This window comes from Terrapene carolina, unplaced genomic scaffold (genome assembly GCF_002925995.2).
Source record: "Terrapene carolina triunguis isolate 2854851 unplaced genomic scaffold, T_m_triunguis-2.0 Scaffold21, whole genome shotgun sequence".
Taxonomy (NCBI): domain Eukaryota; kingdom Metazoa; phylum Chordata; order Testudines; family Emydidae; genus Terrapene; species Terrapene triunguis.
Genome location: NW_020664372.1, coordinates 8631814 through 8651582, shown reverse-complemented (window position 1 = coordinate 8651582; position 19769 = coordinate 8631814).

Genomic DNA, 19769 nt, shown 5'->3' with positions numbered 1-19769 from the left:
TAGACATCAAAGTTCAAGTAGAATATCAGAATGCTTTTGCAGGGAGCCTGTTGTCACTATCCTGACTAAAGGAAAACATTTTAAAAGTTGTTATCCTTGTCCAGGGAGCTTTAGAGACTTTCCTGTTGCTGAACAGGACTACCAAATGAGGACTATGTAGTTGGAAGGAGGCACAGTACATTGAAGTATGGACTATTTACCCAGCGCCAATAGAAGAAGCTCTAAAACTCACATTATGTTAGCTTAGCATACATAGCTGCTTGGCATGAAAAGAGTAAATTCAAAGCACAAATGGACAGATACAGGGCTGGCTCCAGGCACCAGCTTACCAAGCAGGTGCTTGGGGTAGCCACTTCGGAGAGGGGCAGCACGTCCAGCTGTTCGGCGGCAATTCGGCGGATGGTCCCTCACTCCTGCTCGGAGCGAAGGACTTCCCGCCAAATTGCCGCCGCAGATCATGATCGCGGCTTTTTGTTTGTTTGGTTTTTTGTTTGTTTGTTTTGTTTGGCTGCTTGGGGCGGCCAAAACCCTGGAGCCGGCCCTGGACAGATATGATATAAATTTAAGTAGTTTCTGCATGTATTGCAGTTAGATGTTTTTGGAACATCTTATGTAATTTAATAGAAAACTATTTCCCTGATATAACCCCCATTTAAACAGCAAGTATCATTGGGTTTAAAAGTCCTGGCAGCTGATGGCCAAAATAACAGCTAGGGCTGCCGGTCCATGCTCCCCACCCCCATCCTTCCCATGCCCGCTTGTTGATCTTGTTTTCAAAGTGAAAAACATGAAGACGGTGATTTGGGGAGAAAGAGGGTAGCTCAGGGAAGTGGTTTGGTGGGGAACAAGGGAAATTGTTTTGGAAGGAGGAAGAAAAATAGGCACCCTCCTCTTCTCTACCTGCTACCCTGTTAGAATAAAAAAAGGATGTTTTAAAGAGCAAAGTGGGATAAAACAGTATTTATCTCTGTTATTGCTTCACTGTTCTCCCTAGTCCCACCCTCTCCCCCTCAAATGTAGCTCTTACCTTACCATCTCCTCATAGTTTCTTCTTTCTACCCACCCCCAGCTCAACCATTCACTCCCTACCCCTCTGCACTCATTCCAGTACAGTCAATTCATTCCTCTTCCAGGTCAGAACTCTTCCCAAGTCCTGGGGGCATTCAGATACAGTGCCGCTCCCAGCACCTGAAACATCTCCAGCCCCATCAGGAGATTTTGGGTGGCAGCAGTTGGTATTGCACCCTGCAGCTCCCTGGAAGTGATGCCAATTAAATAGATTTTCAGATTAAGGTGTTTGTATCATATTTATGTATTAAGGGTTAAATTCTTCCCTCAGTGACACTTGTGGAAACCAACTGATGTCAATGCAGAGAATTTGAGCCTAAGTAGTTTGTACAGTTGAGAAACACAACCATCCCACCCATTTCATCCTCCTATTACCTTCCTCAAGTTGTGCTAAAACACAGCTAGGACTAATTTTAGCTTCTCCAGCTAAGATTTATAAACCCTCTATATACCGCATATATCAGTTATGATTTGAGACCAATGGGAGTATTCCCAGAACAAGGAGTGCAGATTACTGCATGATGAGGCTCCAAATTATATTTCATTTAACTGGAACATTTATGAGAGTGTTTCCCAAACTTTTGAAAGATGAGCCTCCCCATTCAGAACAATTAAATTAATTGCATACCCTGCAACCAGCCTTGTGCTGTGAAAGGCCTAAACATCTTAATTTGTACATCCTCCACACACACCCTAGCAAGTTCGCTCAGCCCCCTCTCCCATTTTACACTTTAGGAAAGGCTGATGTAGAACTTTGTAATAAGATACTTCCAGCCCTTTCTTGAATGCTTAAGTGAGTAGTGAATAGTTAATCTTAACATTGAAAGCATCAGCCTTGCCTTCTGAGTTAGCAGCTGCTGAAATGAATGGGGTGGGTCACACTGCAGAACTTACTGTTTAAGGCTCTCCACAAACTCAGGCAGCCATCACTGCATTGGTTACCCTCATGTTGACTTACTTTTGTCTTTAAATGAAAGCTGAGTCTCTTAAAAACCATTAAGACATCAGTCCCTATCCCCTGGTTAGCCTTCTGGGCATTCTCCACACTGGTTTAAGGATTTGATTGGACAATGCCATTGACTTCAATGGGAGCAGGTCTAGCTATTAACAGCTGTCCATTTTTTATGGCTGCTTTTATAGATGTCACCTAGATAGCTGTACTGTTCCCTTTCTAACTTTTTTTTTTAAAGCATGAGTTTTCTTGTATCTGATATAATTTCTAAAATTATGTTGTACTGTCATCTCTTCACTCCTCAGGCATTTCACACCATTGGTGTCACTGATTTTTTTTTTTTTTACATAGATTGTGTTTTGAATATTGGACCATCGGAAATTACAGCAGTGTATCTTTAATTAAATGTCAAGTATCGGGGGTAGCCGTGTTAGTCTGTATTCACAAAAACAACAAGAAGTCCAGTGGCACCTTAAAGACTAACAGATTTATTTGGGCATAAGCTTTCGTGGGTAAAAAACCTCACTTCTTCAGATGCATGGAGTGAAAATTACATATGCAGGCATTATGTAAAGACACATGAAGAGAAGGTGGGGGGATTGTTTTCGAGGATAGGTTGTAGATCGTTAATGCTGTGCTTGAAAGGTTTAGCTGGGGGCTGTACGTGATGGCCAGTGGTGTTCTGTTATTTTCCTTGTTGGGCCTGTCCTGTAGTAGGTGACTTCTGGGTACCCGTCTCGCTCTGGCAATCTGTTTCCTCACTTCCCCAGGTGGGTATTGTAGTTTTAAGAATGCTTGGGGTATGTCTACACTATGGGATTACTCCACATTTACAGAATTCGATTTTTGGCAACCGATTGTATAAAGTCGAGTGCACGCGGCCACACTAAGCACATTAATTCGGCGGTGTGCGTCCATGTACCGAGGCTAGCGTCAACTTCCAGAGAGTTGCACTGTGGGTAGCTATCCCATAGTTCCCGCAGTCTCCCCCGCCCACTCGAATTCTGGGTTGATATCCCAATGCCTGATGGGGCCAAAAATTTGTCACGGGTGGTTATGGGTAAATGTCGTCAGTAAATCCTCCCTCCATGAAAGCAACGGTAGACAATCATTTCACGCCCTTTTCCCTGGATTGCCCGGGCAGACGCCATAGCACAGCAACCATGGAGCCCATTCCACCCCTCCCGGACTACCTTGGCAGTTATCCCCCCATTTGTGTGATGAAGTAATAAAGAATGCATGAATTTGAAACAACACTGACTTTATTGCCTCTGCAAGCAGAGATCAAAGGGGGGAGGGGAGGGTGGTTGGCTTACAGCGAAGTAGAGTGAACCACCATTCTGCACTTGCTCAGCCTATAGCTGAAAATGGGAATCTGTGATAAGCACTAGGATAGAAGCACAGGCAGGACTGAATCTCCATTTGTGTGTGGGCCTTTGGTTGACACTGGTAAAATACAAAATGTCCCAGGATAGGTTTGTTGGGGGACAGTTCTAAACAGCACCTTTATTTTTTTATTTGCAGCAAAATGTAGAGGTCTAAGTATCTGATTGTGAGCCCTGGGAGCAAGGGGTAGGTGCGACCGCGCGGTGCTGCCGACTGGGAGAGCAGCCTGAGGCAGAAGCCTCCAGCTGGCATGATATTCCAGGCAGGACTGAATCTCCATTACACAAAACTTAAAGAAGAGAATTACCTGGAATCATTCCCTTTTTGTCCAGGTGCCCCCGACCGATCTCACCAAGGCCAGCCAGGCGCACCCGTGTCTGCCCAGGCGCCCCCGATCGACCTCACCAAGGCCAGCCAGGAGCACCCACGGGACGACGATGACGGTTACCAGTCATACTGCACCGTCTGCCGTCCGCAATACGAGGCAAGGGGATGCTGCTGTGTAGCGCTGCAGCACTGCGTCTGCCAGCAGCATCGAGTAGACATACGGTGACAGTGAAAAAAGGCAAGAAATGATTTTTTTCCCTTTGTTTTCATGGGGGGATGGGGGAGGGGTTGATGACAAATACCCTGAACCACCCACAACAATGTTTTTGACCCTTCAGGCATTGGGAGCTCAACCCAGAATTCAAATGGTTTTCGGAGTGTGTGGGAACTGTGGGATAGCTACAGTCCTCAGTCGCCCCTCCCTCCGTGAGTGTCCATTTGATTCTTTGGCTTTCTGGTACGCTTGTCTCAGCTCCTTAAGTTTCACGCAGCACTGTGTTGAGTCCCTGTTGTGGCCTCTGTCCATCATGGCCTTGGAGATTTTTTCAAATGTTTTGGCATTTCGTCTTTTGGAACGGAGTTCTGATAGAACAGATTCATCTCCCCAAACAGAAATCAGATTCAATATTTCCTGTACAGTCCACGCTGGAGCTCTTTTTTGATTCTGGGACTGCATGGTCACCTGTGCTGATGAGCTCTGCATGGTCACCTGTGCTGATCAGCGCTCCACGCTGGGCAAAAAGGAAATAAAATTCAAAAGTTCGCGGGGCTTTTCCTGTCTACCTGGCCAGTGCATCTGAGTTCAGATTGCTGTCCAGAGTGGTCACAATGGTGCACTGTGGGATAGCTCCCGGAGGCCAATACCGTCAAATTATGTCCACACTAACCCTAATTCGAACCGGCAATGTCAATTTCAGCGCTACTCCCCTCGTCGGGGAGGAGTACAGAAATCGATTTTAAGAGCCCTTTATGTCAACAAAAATGGCTTCGTTGTGTGAATGGGTCCAGGGTTAATTCGATTTAACGCTGCTAAATTCAACCTAAACTCATAGGCCTTGATAAAGATCTTGTAGGTGTTTGTCTCTGTCTGAGGGATTGGAACTTCAGAAACAGACTTCAAAGAGAAACAGCAGAACTAAAATTCATTTGCAAATTTAACATCATGAATTTGGGCTTGAATAGGGACTGGGAGTGGCTGCCTCATTACAAAAGCAGCTTTGCCTCTCCTGGAATTGACACCTCCTCATCTATTACTGGGAGTGGACTACATCCACCCTGATCGAATTGGCCCTGTCAACACTGGTTCTCCACTTGTGAGGTAACTTCCTTCTCTTCATGTGTCATTATATAATGCCTGCATCTGTAATTTTCACTCCGTGCATCTGAAGAAGTGAGGTTTTTTACCTACGAAAGTTTATGCCCAAATAAATCTGTTAGTCTTTAAGGTGCCACCGGACTCCTTGTTGTTTTAATTAAATGTGTATCATAATGGGTCTTATCACTGGTTTTGTTATAACAGTACAGTTGCTTCCTGCAAACAGACATATTGAAGAGAATTCTAGTTTTTCTTACAGTGGGCTACTTTTAGTTAGGAAAAGAGTTGTTAAATTTGGATCATATTGAGAGTGTTTTTTTCCCCCCAGTGTGTTCTGCTACTTTTTTAGCATTTGGCTACATAAAAAGCTTTCAGTTTTCACAGCTAGTCAGTTATTTTTGATGTACAGTCAAGTGATACGGAGTGAGTTGCAGTCCCATAAAAACATGTTATAATCTAAAGCATGGATCTGAATGAATACTTAGAAAAGAATAGTTCATTTTAGAAAAATCACCTTTGGATTCTTGCTAACAAATTGTCTATGAACAAATCACAACCTGCTCACAAGCACTGGCTATTTAGAATTATCCACACTTTTTTCCTAGGGAAAAGTTCTTGATCTCCAAATTGTTCACACTGTGAAAGTTAAAATTGATGTTCAGTTCTCTATTTGCACTGTAACTTATGTTACGAATCAAAACAGCACACATGTTGAACTGTGAGCTAGATCCTCAGGTTATGATGACCTGATCCTATATTATTTATTTTATTTCACTTTGTGTTAGTTAGTTGCATACAAGTATGTCACCCAATCCAGGAAGAGAAACATATGTGACTCACCAGTTTTATTTGACCATTGTTAATTTCTCATTTTAATATTCACAATTTGTTTTTGATACATATCTAAGAATTGTAGTTAAAAATTCTCTTGTCAACTGTTCTTGCTGGTAAATTTGCTATTCTGGAACGTTCATGGAAAAATAAAAGGGTTATTTACACAAACTTATTTTCTGATGTTATGATATAGACATTTTCAATAATGCTATACTTTTCAAGGCAGTGACCACATATCTCTGTGTTTGAAAATATAATCTGTTTAGTTGCAAATCTAAATTTATTTACAATTTTAAAAAATTGCCTGTAGTGTGGAAAGCCAGCACAACACTCCATGCTAATAAAACTGAATAGGGTCTTTGTAATTTACTATGAATGGACAGCCCATGCATGTACAAAAGTCAATTAGAGTAAATTGATGGACTTCAGAGCGGTAAAAGGCCTTATGGAGAAGACAAAAATTTGAATTTATTTTGGTGGAAAATGGCGAGCCAGTGGAGAGATTCCAAGATAAGGTGATTTGCTCAGAATGATGAGCAAAGATGATGACTTTACTAACTGCTTTTTGAGTCATTTTGATTGCTACCATTCTATAGATTAGCAACAAGTAACAATAAAAATAGCTGTCTAAAAAAAGAATAAAGTTTGTAGAATTTTAAGAAATGAAGGTGTAGTGATTTCGGAAAGTGCTATTCTTTTCTATGGGATGTCATGGTTGAGTGGAATGCTGTATTAGTACCTCATATTCTTCATTCACATAATGTATTGTATAATACTCAATACTCTCTTAGTGCTATTGTATTTTTAAAGCCATAGTGGAAATTCATGAGGAAAAAAAGAACAAGTTGTTTCCTCCTGAGAAAACAACACATGTGAAGTGGGGGGTGGGGAGAGAAGAGGAAGGAAATGACAACAGAATGCTGATGTTGTTGAACATGGGTTCGCTCTTTGCCACAAAACAGAATCAGCTATGAGTGAAAGTACTTAAAATATATTCATATCCCCGTGGGATTCTAGTAGGGAACTTGGCCTCACCTTACTTCACTGTGGCTTGTTAGCAAATTTCCTATGCAAGTCTTGTTGCAGTTCCAGAAGTTAGTATTAAACTCAACTTATTAAATGGTTTTAATTGCTTCTAAAGAGGTATTTTTCAATCAATGAAAAGTCAGGCAGGTATTTTACAGTTATACAAGTAATAATGTAAGAAGATAAGAATGGCCATACTGGGTCAGTTCAAGGGCTAATCTTGCCCAGTATCCTGTCTTCCCATGGTGGCCAGTGCCAGATGCTTCAGAGGGAATGAACAGAGTGACCCTCCCCATCATCCAGCCCCAGCTTCTGACAGTCAGAGGTTTATGGACACCCAGAGCATGGGGTTGCATCCATGACCATCTTGGATAATAGCCATTGATAGACTTGTTCTCCATGAATTTATCTAATTCTTTTTTTTTAATCTAGTTCTTCTTTCAGCCTTCACAATATCCCCTGGCAATGAGTTCCACAGGCTGACTGTATGTTAGGAGAAGACCATCCTTTTGTTTGTTTTAAACGTGCTGCCTCTTAATTTTATTGTGTGCCCCTAGTTCTTCTGTTATGCGAAGGGCTAAATAATACTTCCTTATTCACTTTCTCCATACCATTCCAGATTTTATAGATCTCTATCATATTCCCCCTTAGTCATCTCTTTTCTAAGCTGAACAGTCCCAGGCTTTTTAATCTCTCCTCATATGGAAGCAGTTTCATACCCCTAATAACTTTTGCTGTCCTTCTCTATACCTTTTCCAGTGCTAATATATATATATTTTAAGATGGGTATCCATGGTATGCCATGTACAAGGTGTGGGCATACCATGCATGTATATAGTGGCATTATGATATTTTCTGTCTTATTATCTATCCCTTTACTAATGGTTCCTAACATTCGGTTAATTTTTTTGACTGCCACAGTGCATTGAGCAGATGTTTTCAGAGAACTATCCACGATAACTCAAAAAAAAAAATCTGTTTCTTGTGTGGTAACAGTTAATTTAGACCCAAACAAGGACTTGGTGGACTTGCTTAGGCCATCTATTAAGTTATAGATCTATGCTCTTTTGAGTATGGCTACAAAATGTGACATAACTCCTTTAATTTGTACTGAACAGGTGAGTATGTTTGATCTCAAATGAACTTGTGTTGGAAATATATTGGTACAAGTACTATAGTTGAGAGGTAGGATGATTATTATATCTTGTCTACTGCAAAAAAATCCTGTGTTTGTAGAGATTTAAGGATAATAGCAACAACCATCAATTTTTGTGTTTATTTCTCTGTATTCCCTCTTCCTTCATATTCTCTATCCCCATCCCCACACATATTTCTGGACAAAGTTATCTTCTCTTCCATGACTTGTTCCACTCAGTAATTTTCTGCATGAGACATTGGAGCAATATCAGGTATTTATATTGTGATGCCTCCTTGGCATGTTCCCTCTTATCATATATTCTCATATAGCAACAGCAGCCCTGCAGGGTGACTCTAAAAGTGGGGACTGGCTAAGCCAGAATCTCCTACTGGAGTCAAGCAAAAAACACAACTATGGGGCATATAGCATTGGACTGTGACATTACCAGAATCTTGAATGAGGACTAATATATAATTATGTTGTCCCGGGAGCAGACCAGAGACAGCATTGTGATTGCGAGTCACAGTTTATTACCTGGTTCTCCTTTGCTCTTGAAAGGAAGAAATCTGTATCCCTAAACCTCACACAGTTTACTTCTCCCTCTGCACCAGCTAAGCTGCTCTTGTTGGAACCTTCAAAGGACAAAATCAAGGTTCCACGCACTCCCTGATCCTGCCTGCTCACCCTTCACCCACCTGCATTGGAAACGGGGTAGAGGCCCACTGGAGGCTGCCCTCTACCTTAAGCAGTGAGTCATGATGCAGGTAGCCCACATAAGGAATCAAGGGGGTACTGTATGCCCCCTTCCTTTGTTCTGTGGGTCTGGCCCATAATAAGTACAAAGGCATAAAATGATTTACAATTATTGTTATTTACAATTAAAAAAACAACAACTAAATGTTGTTCTGATACAGAAAACCAGTGTTGAAATAGAGGGCTAAGGCCATAGTTTTCTCATGGCAAGGACATGTTGCAGGGGATCTTGGAGAACACACAGTTTTTAACCTACAACCTCTTGCCACACCGTGTATGTTCTTTCTTGTTTCACTGATGAGAGTGTTTTTTCTATACAAATGTCAACTTCAGTATCAATTATTTTCAAGAGAAAAACAAATGAGTTTGAGAGTAACGGAAATGTGTTAGCAAAGCAGGCTGGTATGCTTCAACTGATCTGCAGGATAGCAACAATGGTAACAGGGAGACAAAAGAGCATAAATACCCAAATATATTTTTTCATGTAATGAAGCACTATAGACGCTACATTGTAGGTGTGAGTATAAGATCATTCATGGGATAATCTCTATGTTAAGAAATTCACCACAGGTAGTAAACTTTGGTCCTCTGCAGATGTCTCCCTCGAAGCCTATGCACCACTTAAGCACTACTTTTAAGGGCTAAGTGGGAAATTAAGTGGTGAATATGAAGATGTATGAATTTCATCTAGTATAAAACAAGTCAGAGAACTACTGAATTATTCATTAGTTGACTAAGGTTCATTTGTTGACACGTTCCCACATCTGTGCAACTACAGACTGCATCATCTTCTGTGAGACTCTGTTTTCAAATTATTACCCACTTATTCCTCTTCAAACAAACAATTATTATTATTAGGGTTTGATAATCTTACTGGCTTCTTGTCTAGGGTGAGTAGAAATTGTGCCCATGTTGCGTGAGACCAGGGTGGTACTAGCTCCTTCTACTGTAGAGTGTGAGACTACTTTCTAGTGTCATGTGCCAATTTGTTTTATATGCTGTCTATTGCTTCCATGATTTTGTGTCATAATCTCAAAGAAGATTATGAAAGCAAAACGTGAGGTAAAGCTTTTCACAAATTGTGCTTGTAAAGCACACAGTAAAAAGTAACTGTACATACACGGGCATGCCCAAACCTTTCACTCTATCAAAACCTCAGACCCCTGCCTTGCCAAGAAATTGCTTCAAATTGGAAATACATTTTGGGTACTAGTAATATTTCTAGCCTTTCACTAGTGGGTGACAAGTTAACTCATCTCCAATTACTTACTAGTGAGCTGAATTAACCCATGTCCTGTTATTCATGCTAAGAATCAGATTCAATGAGGGCAGCCAACAACAGAGATTGAGATTAAGGAAACCTACTTGCTTTGGCATTGTCATGGTTCTAGGACCTTAGTCATTATGAATATCAAATCCAGATCATATTCTTATATATATAATCTGTTCAGTTGCACATCTAAATTTATTCACAATTTTGAAAAAATTGCCTGTAGTGTGGAAAGCCAGCACAACACTCCATGCTAATAAAACTGAAAAGGGTCTTTGTAATTTACTATGAGTAGACAGCCCATGCAGGGTACAAAAGTCAATTAGAGTAAATTGATTAACTTCAGTGCATTCAGAACTGTGAAAGGCTCTGACAGAGAAGACAAAAATTTGAATTTGTTTTGGTGGAAAATGGCAAGCCAGTGGAGAGATTCCAAGATAAGGTGATTTGCTCAGAATGATCAGCAAAGATGATGATCTTACTAACTGCTTTTTGAGTCAATTGGAGAGGGATGTTGTGCATGTGAAGGAGCCCAGAACAAAGAGGAGAACAATAATCAAGATACAAGAAGAAGGCCTGGACTAGAGTCTTAGCTGTGTAGTTTGAAATAAAGGTTAGACCTTATAAATGCTATAAGGAATAAGTAGTAGGATTTAGATACAAACCCGATAGTTTAGGATAGAGTCAAAGATGATCCCTTGGGTAGGAAGTGATAGGGAAGATGGTGGTGTTGTCACCATTGATAAACAATGAAGGAGAGGGAAATTTGGGGGAGAAAAGATATTGAGGTGTTTTGTTTTGTTTTTGTCATGTTCAGTTTGTTACTTTTGAAGCATTTAGATAGAGAGGTCAGAGAAAGAGGCTGAAATATGGAACTGGATAGATTTAGGCAAGTTGGCAATGGAGAGAGAAATATGCAAGTTATCAACATAAAGACAGTAGTTAAAGCTGTGAAAGCAGATGAGATCACCAAGTAGTTTATTATTCCCTTCTATGTTTGTGCCTTGGAGGGGAACATATGGCTAGGCTTCACAGAATTCTACTTTTTTTCTTCAAAAAATGCTTATCTGTTTAAATTTTCACAGTTGCAGGAAATTATGGTGGGGTGGGAGGGTCAATCAATAATTATTTAGTGACAAACTTTAAGATTCAAAAAGTTAAAGCTTTATAACTGCTAAAACACAAATTGTCAATATCATGTCAAAATATACAAAATAAATATCCTTAAATCCTTAAATCAAACTCTAATAAGTGCTCAAGCATTTTTCCTACTTTGACTTTGTAAATTTCAATTATTGATGGGAACATTTGTTCATCTGTGTGTAAGTACAGTGAAATTGATATTTACCAACATTTACCAATAAAAATCTAATCCTTCCATGCCTACATATAGGACATAATCTTTAGTATTTGAACTATCACTAAAAGTACATGTCTACTGGAAAATGGGAGATCTCAGAACTTTTTTTTTCCCAATGAAAGAAATATAGGGAACACATGAGACCTTCCTTTTACATCATGTATCTCAATTTGCCTCTCAGCCCTTTCTCACACCTTCTATTCATATATGCAATATGTCTCCCTATATTCTCATCTTCTCATGTAGTCTTAACTTTTTCTCTCTTTCATTTTCTCTAAGTTACATTTTTGGCATGGTGCAGCTACACATGCATTCTACTAGCACGACACAGCAATGCTAGTGGGAAATCCGATAGACCCTTAATTATAGCAGTTTCATCTCTGTCTTATATATTTCGCTTTTGTTCTTCAATCAATTCCCTTTCAAACTCACTTTTCATTCTCGCCTGGCTATTTCCCATTATTGCTACTAATTTTGTTGATTTCAGACACTAATGAGAAATACAGGGTGCATTAAATAAGAAACAGCAATTCAGTGATCAAAAAATCTCTGTGTGATATTGAAGGGATAATGATGAAAATGAAAGTTTTTCCTTTGGAAGGTAGTCTGAGTTCAAAAGTATAATATTTTTGCATGCAGGTAGTTGAATATATTGTACCAAGCAGATCTTGGTGAACATAGCTAAAATTGAATTCTGTACCCAATAGAGACAGAACAACTGAATATAACTATTCATAATGAAAGATTGATTTCTTATGTGCTAGACCTGGAAAGAAAAAAAATCGTCCTGGAAATTCTGAAAAATAGCCTTTAAGTTTTGTACAGAGTATTATCCAGTTTTAATTTAAAGCTGTTCAAATTTCTCTCTGAAATTGTCATTTAAACTGTATGCCCTATAATCTATAAATATCAAAGTACATCCAGAAGAACCCAGCCTTCTGTAAAAAGATATTGCTTACACTCAAATACCCCTTATCAATAGGATGTCTTCGTTATAGGTAAAAGAAACTTTCAAAACATAAGGCTTACTTTATCATCAATGAAGCTACTTTATGGTTGGCACTAAATACTATTTTAAAGCTTGTTGGACCAAATAAAGGAGCACAAAGTAATTTATGAGCACTGTTATTTCTTAGTACTGGTATTTGCCAAGGCTTTATATGTTGCTTAGCTCTAGTGGTAATATAGCGCAAGGTGTGTGAGTCTTTAAAGTTACATTTAAATAACTTATCTAGAGCTTGTAGGTACATATTTTAAAGTTTAGTTAGGTTTCTATTCTGATTTCAGGTAAAAGGATATCAAGTACTGCATGCACCATATTCTTACTTCTCTGTTGATATGTAGTTATCAAGATGGCATATGTATGGCTTTCTGCATGTCATACATCTCCACACTGTAATATTAATCTAGCACCATTGACAACATGTAAAAATCTGTGGCTGAGTGTACACTAGGCATAGGCCATAATAGGTTACATTTTATGATAGACATTTGTCTTTTTGGACATATCTCTACTAGCAGGATGACCAATTATCAGAGAGGTAGCTGTGTTAGCCTGTATCCACAAAAACAATGACGAGTGTGGTGGCCCCTTAAAGTCTAACAGATTTATTTGCGCGTAAACTATCGTGGGTAAAAAAACAGCTTCTTCAGATGCATGGAGTGAAAATTACAGAAACAGGCATAAATATATATTGGCACACGAAGAGAAGGGAGTTACCTTACAAATGGAGAACCAATGTTGAAGGCCAATGTGGATGTGGTCCACTTCCAATAATTGATGAGGAGGTGTCAATACCAAGAGAGGGAAAATTGCTTTTGTAGTGAGCCAACCACTCCCACTCCCTATTCAAGCCCAAATTGCTGGTGTTAAGTTTGCAAATGAATTGTAGCTCAGCAGTATCTCTTTGAAGTCTGTTTCTGAAGGTTTTTGTTGTTGTTGTTGTTGTTGAAGACTGGCTACTTTTAAATCTGTTATTGAGTGTCCTGGGAGACTGAAGTGTTCTCCTACTGGCTTTTGTATGTTACCATTCCTGATGTCTGATTTGGGTCTATTTCTCCTTTTACATAGAGACTGTCAGGTTTGGCCAATGTACATGGCAGAGGGGCACTGCTGGCACATGATGGCATATATCACATTAGTAGATGTGCAGGTGAATGAGCCTCTGATGGTGTGGCTGGTCTGGTTGGGTCCTATGATGGTGTCACTAGAGTAGATATGGGGACAGAGAAGGCAACAGGGTTTGTTACAGGGATTGGTTCCTGGGTTAGTGTTTCTGTGGTGTGGTGTGTAGTGGCTGGTGAATATTTGCTTCAGGTTGGGGGGCTGCCTGTAAGCGCAGATTGGCCTGCCTCCCAACGCCTGTGAGAGTGGGGGATAATCTGAATCCAGACAATCACTAAATTCTCAAATCACTAATACAGAAAAATGTTAAAATACAAAAATAACCCATGGACAAACACTTTTCACAAAGCGATCACTCCATATCTGACCTGTCAGTCCTCATCCTCATAGGAAACTTGCACAATACCTTCAAAAAAAGGAGCCTATGAACTTAAATTCATAACTCTGCTAGACTCTAAAAATCACAGACTCAAAGGATTTGATGACTTATTACAACAATCTGTAACTGAATAACCCTCCTTTGTCCTATTATTTCAGAGGTGTTAACTGTCCACTTCATTTTAAATGATTTCCTGCAGCATGTGTTTACCCTTAGGCTAAACAATCTGTTCCACCTTGTATTTAGCTGTGACACTCTGATTACCTTTTCCAGACCTAGAGAAGAGCTCTGTGTAGCTTAAAAGTTTGTCTGTTTCACCAACAGAAGTTGGCCCAATAAAAGAGATTACATCACCCAGCTGGTCTCTCTCATATCTTGGATCCAACATGGCAACAAGAATACTACAAATGATTTTTTTTCTTCTTCTTTGTATTTCTAGATACCAAGATGTAATTTTGCTATCGGGAACCTCATTAGATTTCATGAATTCCAGGTGTTTGTTGATACATATAATATATACCAAGACTAAGCATAATAAATGTTGCAGATGAGCTGGTGGTTACCAGATTGGAGGTAAATATTCTAACAATTGCTAATTAATGGATAATCTAGTACTGAAATTGAATTGCAGCCACAGACTTGCAGGCCCTTGTAAATTCCACTATTGATCAAATTGCTGCTTACTCTAAAAGTCTTGGCCATCAGCTCATTCTAAATGAGCATTTATGTTGTGATCCCAAAGACATACTTCAATAGATATTTTCCTCAGGTAATGTATAGACTTACTGGAGCAGCCAGGACCCAAAATAAATTTTCCAGATGATAGCAAGTTAATGTTAAAAGAATTCAAAAAGGAAAAAAAAATAGCAGTCATTCTTAAGGTGGCATAGAATCCATTGAACTAGCCATTTGTTATTCACACACACACACACACACACATAAGAAGTCTATATGGTGTGTAGAGAAGTAATTATTTGTTTCATTCAGTTAATTCATAGACTTAAAACCAATGAAATTGGAAATGTCCACAAATTCAAGTACTCATAAGAATACTTTAATTTTGTCCAACAGAACAATTGTGAAAAAGTTTGGAAATTCAAATAGAAATTTGCTCATTACAAATAAACACACATTATCCATGTGGAAATGTAAAGTCAAAGTTAACTTGTTACCCAATATAATCGCTAATCTCCCCTCTTTCACCTACAGTATTTCTCATAATTTTTTTAGCCCCTGATCCTGCAAAGGATTATGCATGTGCATGGTTTTCCCTGTGTGGAATCTCATTAGCGTCAATGAAACTAACCATATGCATTAGTGTTTGCTGGATCAAGGCCTTGGCTTGCAAGATGGCAAGAAAAACAAATCAAACTGAAGGAGCTAAAGGAAAATCCCCAGTAACAGCAGTAAAAGCACTATCTTCTGTGAGCCAGTGACTTGAGGGAGATAGCATTACATATATAAGTCCTCATCCTACAAGTGCTTATATATATGCAGTCTACTGAAACATACAAGAAATTTCAATTGGATTCAAAATTAAGGCAACTGAGATGTGCTACAGCTGTGCTGTAAACCAAGACGTAGCCAGAACCCTAAGTATGAGACTGCACTGTCTTCTGAATGTAGTACTTTACATGTTCAAAGCACCCCCAGATAATGACTAGTAATCCTAAGGGCAATGCTGTGTGGTAAATAAGCATTGTACATATGGGTCAGACAAGACACAGTTAGGTGTTGTGCTTTGCCTGTTATAGTTTTGAATCTTACAGAGAATTACCTGTAGGTAGCAGGTAAGTAGTAATTCAATCAGAGACACAACCAGAAAAATCTAGACAGGAGAACAGACTTTGTAGGTGATATTTTGCATTTAGAAAGAGCTGCTCCTCAGCAGACTAAACATCAGATTGTGATAGACCTCATCTAAGAACACAAGAGGGAGGGAGACTTGCGTGAACAAGGAGCCTTCCCTACTCCATTGTATGGCACATACAAGGCCCAGTCATAATTGCATTTCCTGCGCTCAGTGGAGGGTACTGACTAGTCCTTGGTGTGTACCCTGGGGTGCATCTTGCCCTAAAGGAGGCACACAAAAGAGGCATGGCTGTGATGCCCTAGTCCTCCTGCACTGGTCAACAGGCCAACCACACTCCCTTCATCTATTGGGCTGAGATACCAACAATACAGTCAAACTTTTTGCAAAACTAAAACATTTCTAAAATATCTGTACAGACACACACAGATTGTGGGGGGGGAATACATGATGGCATTGTGGCTGGTATCAATAAACTCTGCTAGCCACAGCACACCGTCACGACTCCTCAATATGCTATGTGCTTTACAAAAACTATTTCCAATATGAGGCTTAATTGACAGTTACATTTGTAATGAAACAATTCCATTGTATTGAACATCTTATTTAAGATATGTGATCCTTTGCTGCAGTATATCACAAGGAAAATATTTATCTATGCCCCCCCCCCCTTTTTTTTTTTTTGCTACATGAAGCAAGCTTTTTCGCTATTCAGATCATTCATTTCAGTGGATCATATCCAAGATAAAATCCATGAAGCACCAATCTATATTGGAGAAGGTGGGATGGTTTTTTGTTTCTTTGTTTGTTTATTAAAGTAGCCTCCAGTCCCGATGGACTGGTATATCAGCAAACTGCACAATTCAATCAAGTTTGGATCAATCAACAGTGTTTCAAAGGTTAGTGTTTTATTTGTGAGCAGATATCTTGATCCAGTGCCAATTTAATACAATGGAAAGACTCCCATTGATTTCAGTGGACATTGGATTAGACCCAGACTGAACACACATATATTTTCAATGAGCTGTGTAGGTTTTAGCCATACAGATTATATTAAGGTTAATTGGGTTCTTCATAGTATTTTAAGAGTGTTTTGTATTGTATGTCATAAGATTCTATTATCAAAAATACTGAAAAGTAAAGCAGATACATTAAGCACTCATTTGAAAATGTGCTAGTTCTCACAGTTTGGATATTTATTTTTAAATTATATTATAGGCAGAGCTGTTAGCTTTTTTTTTTTTTTTTTTTTTTTTTTTTTTTTTTTTTTTTTTTTTTTTACCAGCAGAACAATTCACGATAACAGGGGCAACTTAACAAAGAAGAAATCAGAATAATTAAATATATGGAGGCAGTACTTTAGTGAACTACTGAATGGTAAGCCAGTGGCCAATCCCCTAGATATAGAGGACGGAGAAGATCTGGATGTTGAACTAGCCATAGGTGCTGACTTTTGGTTTTGCTGGTGGGTGCCCCATCCCGGCTCCGCCTCCTCCCCCTAAGCCCTGACCCGCACCCCACCCCACTCCACTTCTTCTTGCCCCCACTCTGCCCCCTTCCCCATGGTCCCCTCCCCTGAGCGCCTCCCGCCCACTGCTCATTCCTTTCTGCCACCTCCTGCCTTAAGGGCGAGGTGTGTGTATTTGGGTGGGCTCAACCTCCCCCCAAAACTGGCAATTTTCAGCATATTTATGCACTCCTTTCATGTTCTAATTATTGAATGTGTGTCTATCATTGGTATCTTAACAATTTAATCATTATTTAAATAGTAATGAACTACATAATTACATTATCATGAATTACGGTATATTAAAATGATTACACTCAGCTATGAGCTGTCTCCACTAACATCCCAGTTTAAACACATTACATTCGCTCTGTGGTTCACACCTGCTTAGGGCCTGTTTGGGAGCTGAGGGCCACTGACTGCGGGAAGGTGAATGGGAGGGACAAGCAGCAGGGAGTGTTTCCCCTCTCCCTTCCTATAGCTCTCTCTCTCTGCCCCTTTCCCTCTCTCTTGTTTCTTCTCAAAGTCCCTGCTCCCCTTCCTGCTTCCCATCCATGTCCCTTTTCCCATCTCTCTCTGCTCTCCACCTCCTGGTGGCTCTGTCTAGTGCCTGCCCCACCCATGCACTCAAAGCAGCAGAAGAAACTGCCCCTACTTGGGGTAGGAAGGGTTGCCTAGTGGTTAAGGCACAGCCTTGGAGCTCAGGTGTTCTGGGTTTGATTCTCTTCTCTGCCGTAGACTCCCTGCTTAGCCTTCGGAAAGTCATTTCACCTCTGGGTGCCCTAGCTCCCACCTGCCAAATGGGGCTAATACTGACCCTGCCTCCTAGGATAAATCCATTCATGGCTGTGTGGTGATGGGGGAAATGGAGACATCAAGGTGGATAGATTTGGGTTGAATTTCTCCACAGTCTGAGAGTAAGAGCCAGCTCTATGCAGAGTGGATGGGAGAGAGAATTGCTCAGGCCAGCTCTGCACAGAGGAGGGTTGGAGCTTCAGCCCTGCAGCTTCTGCCACTAAGGTGGCTGGGGCTCCTGAGCTGGGTGCTTCAGCCCTTCATCTTCTGCCGGGATCTGGGGCTCCTCCCCCTTGGCCAGCGTGGCTGGGGTCGGGGCTTCTCCTCCCCTACCCCCCCACCCAGCACTGCTTCTCTTCACCTCCCCACCTGATCAGCACAGCTCCTGCTGGGGTCCAGGGCTGCTCCTCCCCCTAATCCGCCACTGCACCCACCCCCAGCCCTAGCCCATCTGGCTCCCCTGGGTCACCTGATGCCTCCTGTGGCCGGAGTCGAGCCTGGCTGGCAGGGAGCAACCGTACAGGTGAACATCATGGCCACCAGCCCAAGAGGGGTGGGGCGGCCCCAGGTGAGCAGAGGCTGGCTGCACTGCTGATGATAGCCTAGCATTCCCGCACCTCCCTCCACCCCCAAACCTAAGGCATTATTTTTTTTGTGAGACTCACTCAACCCTTGCCGGAGCACGGAGGCACAAGAAACAGCTGATCTGGGCCTGCCCACCAAACAGCTGATTGCAGCAGCATGCAGGGTACCCATACCAAACAGCTCATCTGCGGAGGCACCCGTGCCACAGTTGATCCCTGGCCACCAACATCTGATCAGCCTGGTGAGTGTTTCTTCTTCAATGCTTAGTCAGATGGTTGGCCGTAGCAACTGTTTGCCATTTGGTTCATTTCTCCACAACCGCAAAGGCTTGACAGCCTAAGAGTCCAACATGGGAACTGACTTGATGAACCCATGTAATATGGGGTCTGCCTCTGGGCTGCGTCCACCCCTTAGTTGATGGAATTTTATGCCGGATCTTACAAGCAACCTGGAGAACAGCATTCACTGGAATGTCTTGTGGCATCCTTGCAACATGTCCGAAAAGCGTAAGGTGCCGCCTGTGGACAATGGCCCCAGTAGTCTGTAGACCCGAGTGACCATAAACATCTGCCTTACAGATGAATTTATTCCACTTTATGCCCAATATATGACATTGACATTTTGTGTGGAAAGCCTCCAGCTTTTCCAGTCTGAGCGGCATAGTGTCCATGTTTCACAGCAACAATAGGAAGGATACAGTTCAAATAAATCCTGAACTTGGTTGTCATACTAAGATGATGTTGATTCCATATCCATTGTAAATGACCCATGGCAGATGCTGCAATGCCAATCTGATGGAGAACATCTGTGTGAGAATTGGAGGAGCTGGTAAGTAAAGAAACCAGATAGCAAAAATTGGAAACTGGTTTGATGGTTTCGTTGTTCAAAGAGATGAAGTCGCAGGTGGACCTGGTCCTAGATTTTTGCAGTTTTGTCTTTGACCATGAAACATGGAGACCTATCTTAGCTGACTCCACCTCCATATGCTGTAGTGCCTCATGAAACCTGTCGGGGCTCTGTACTAAAAGAACGATGTCATCAGTGTAGTTAAGGTGTGTGTGCGAGAGATCACCAATCTCAATGCCTATGGACCTGATGAAATGCTGCTTTATGAAATCAATTGCCCGCCAAAAGAGTGC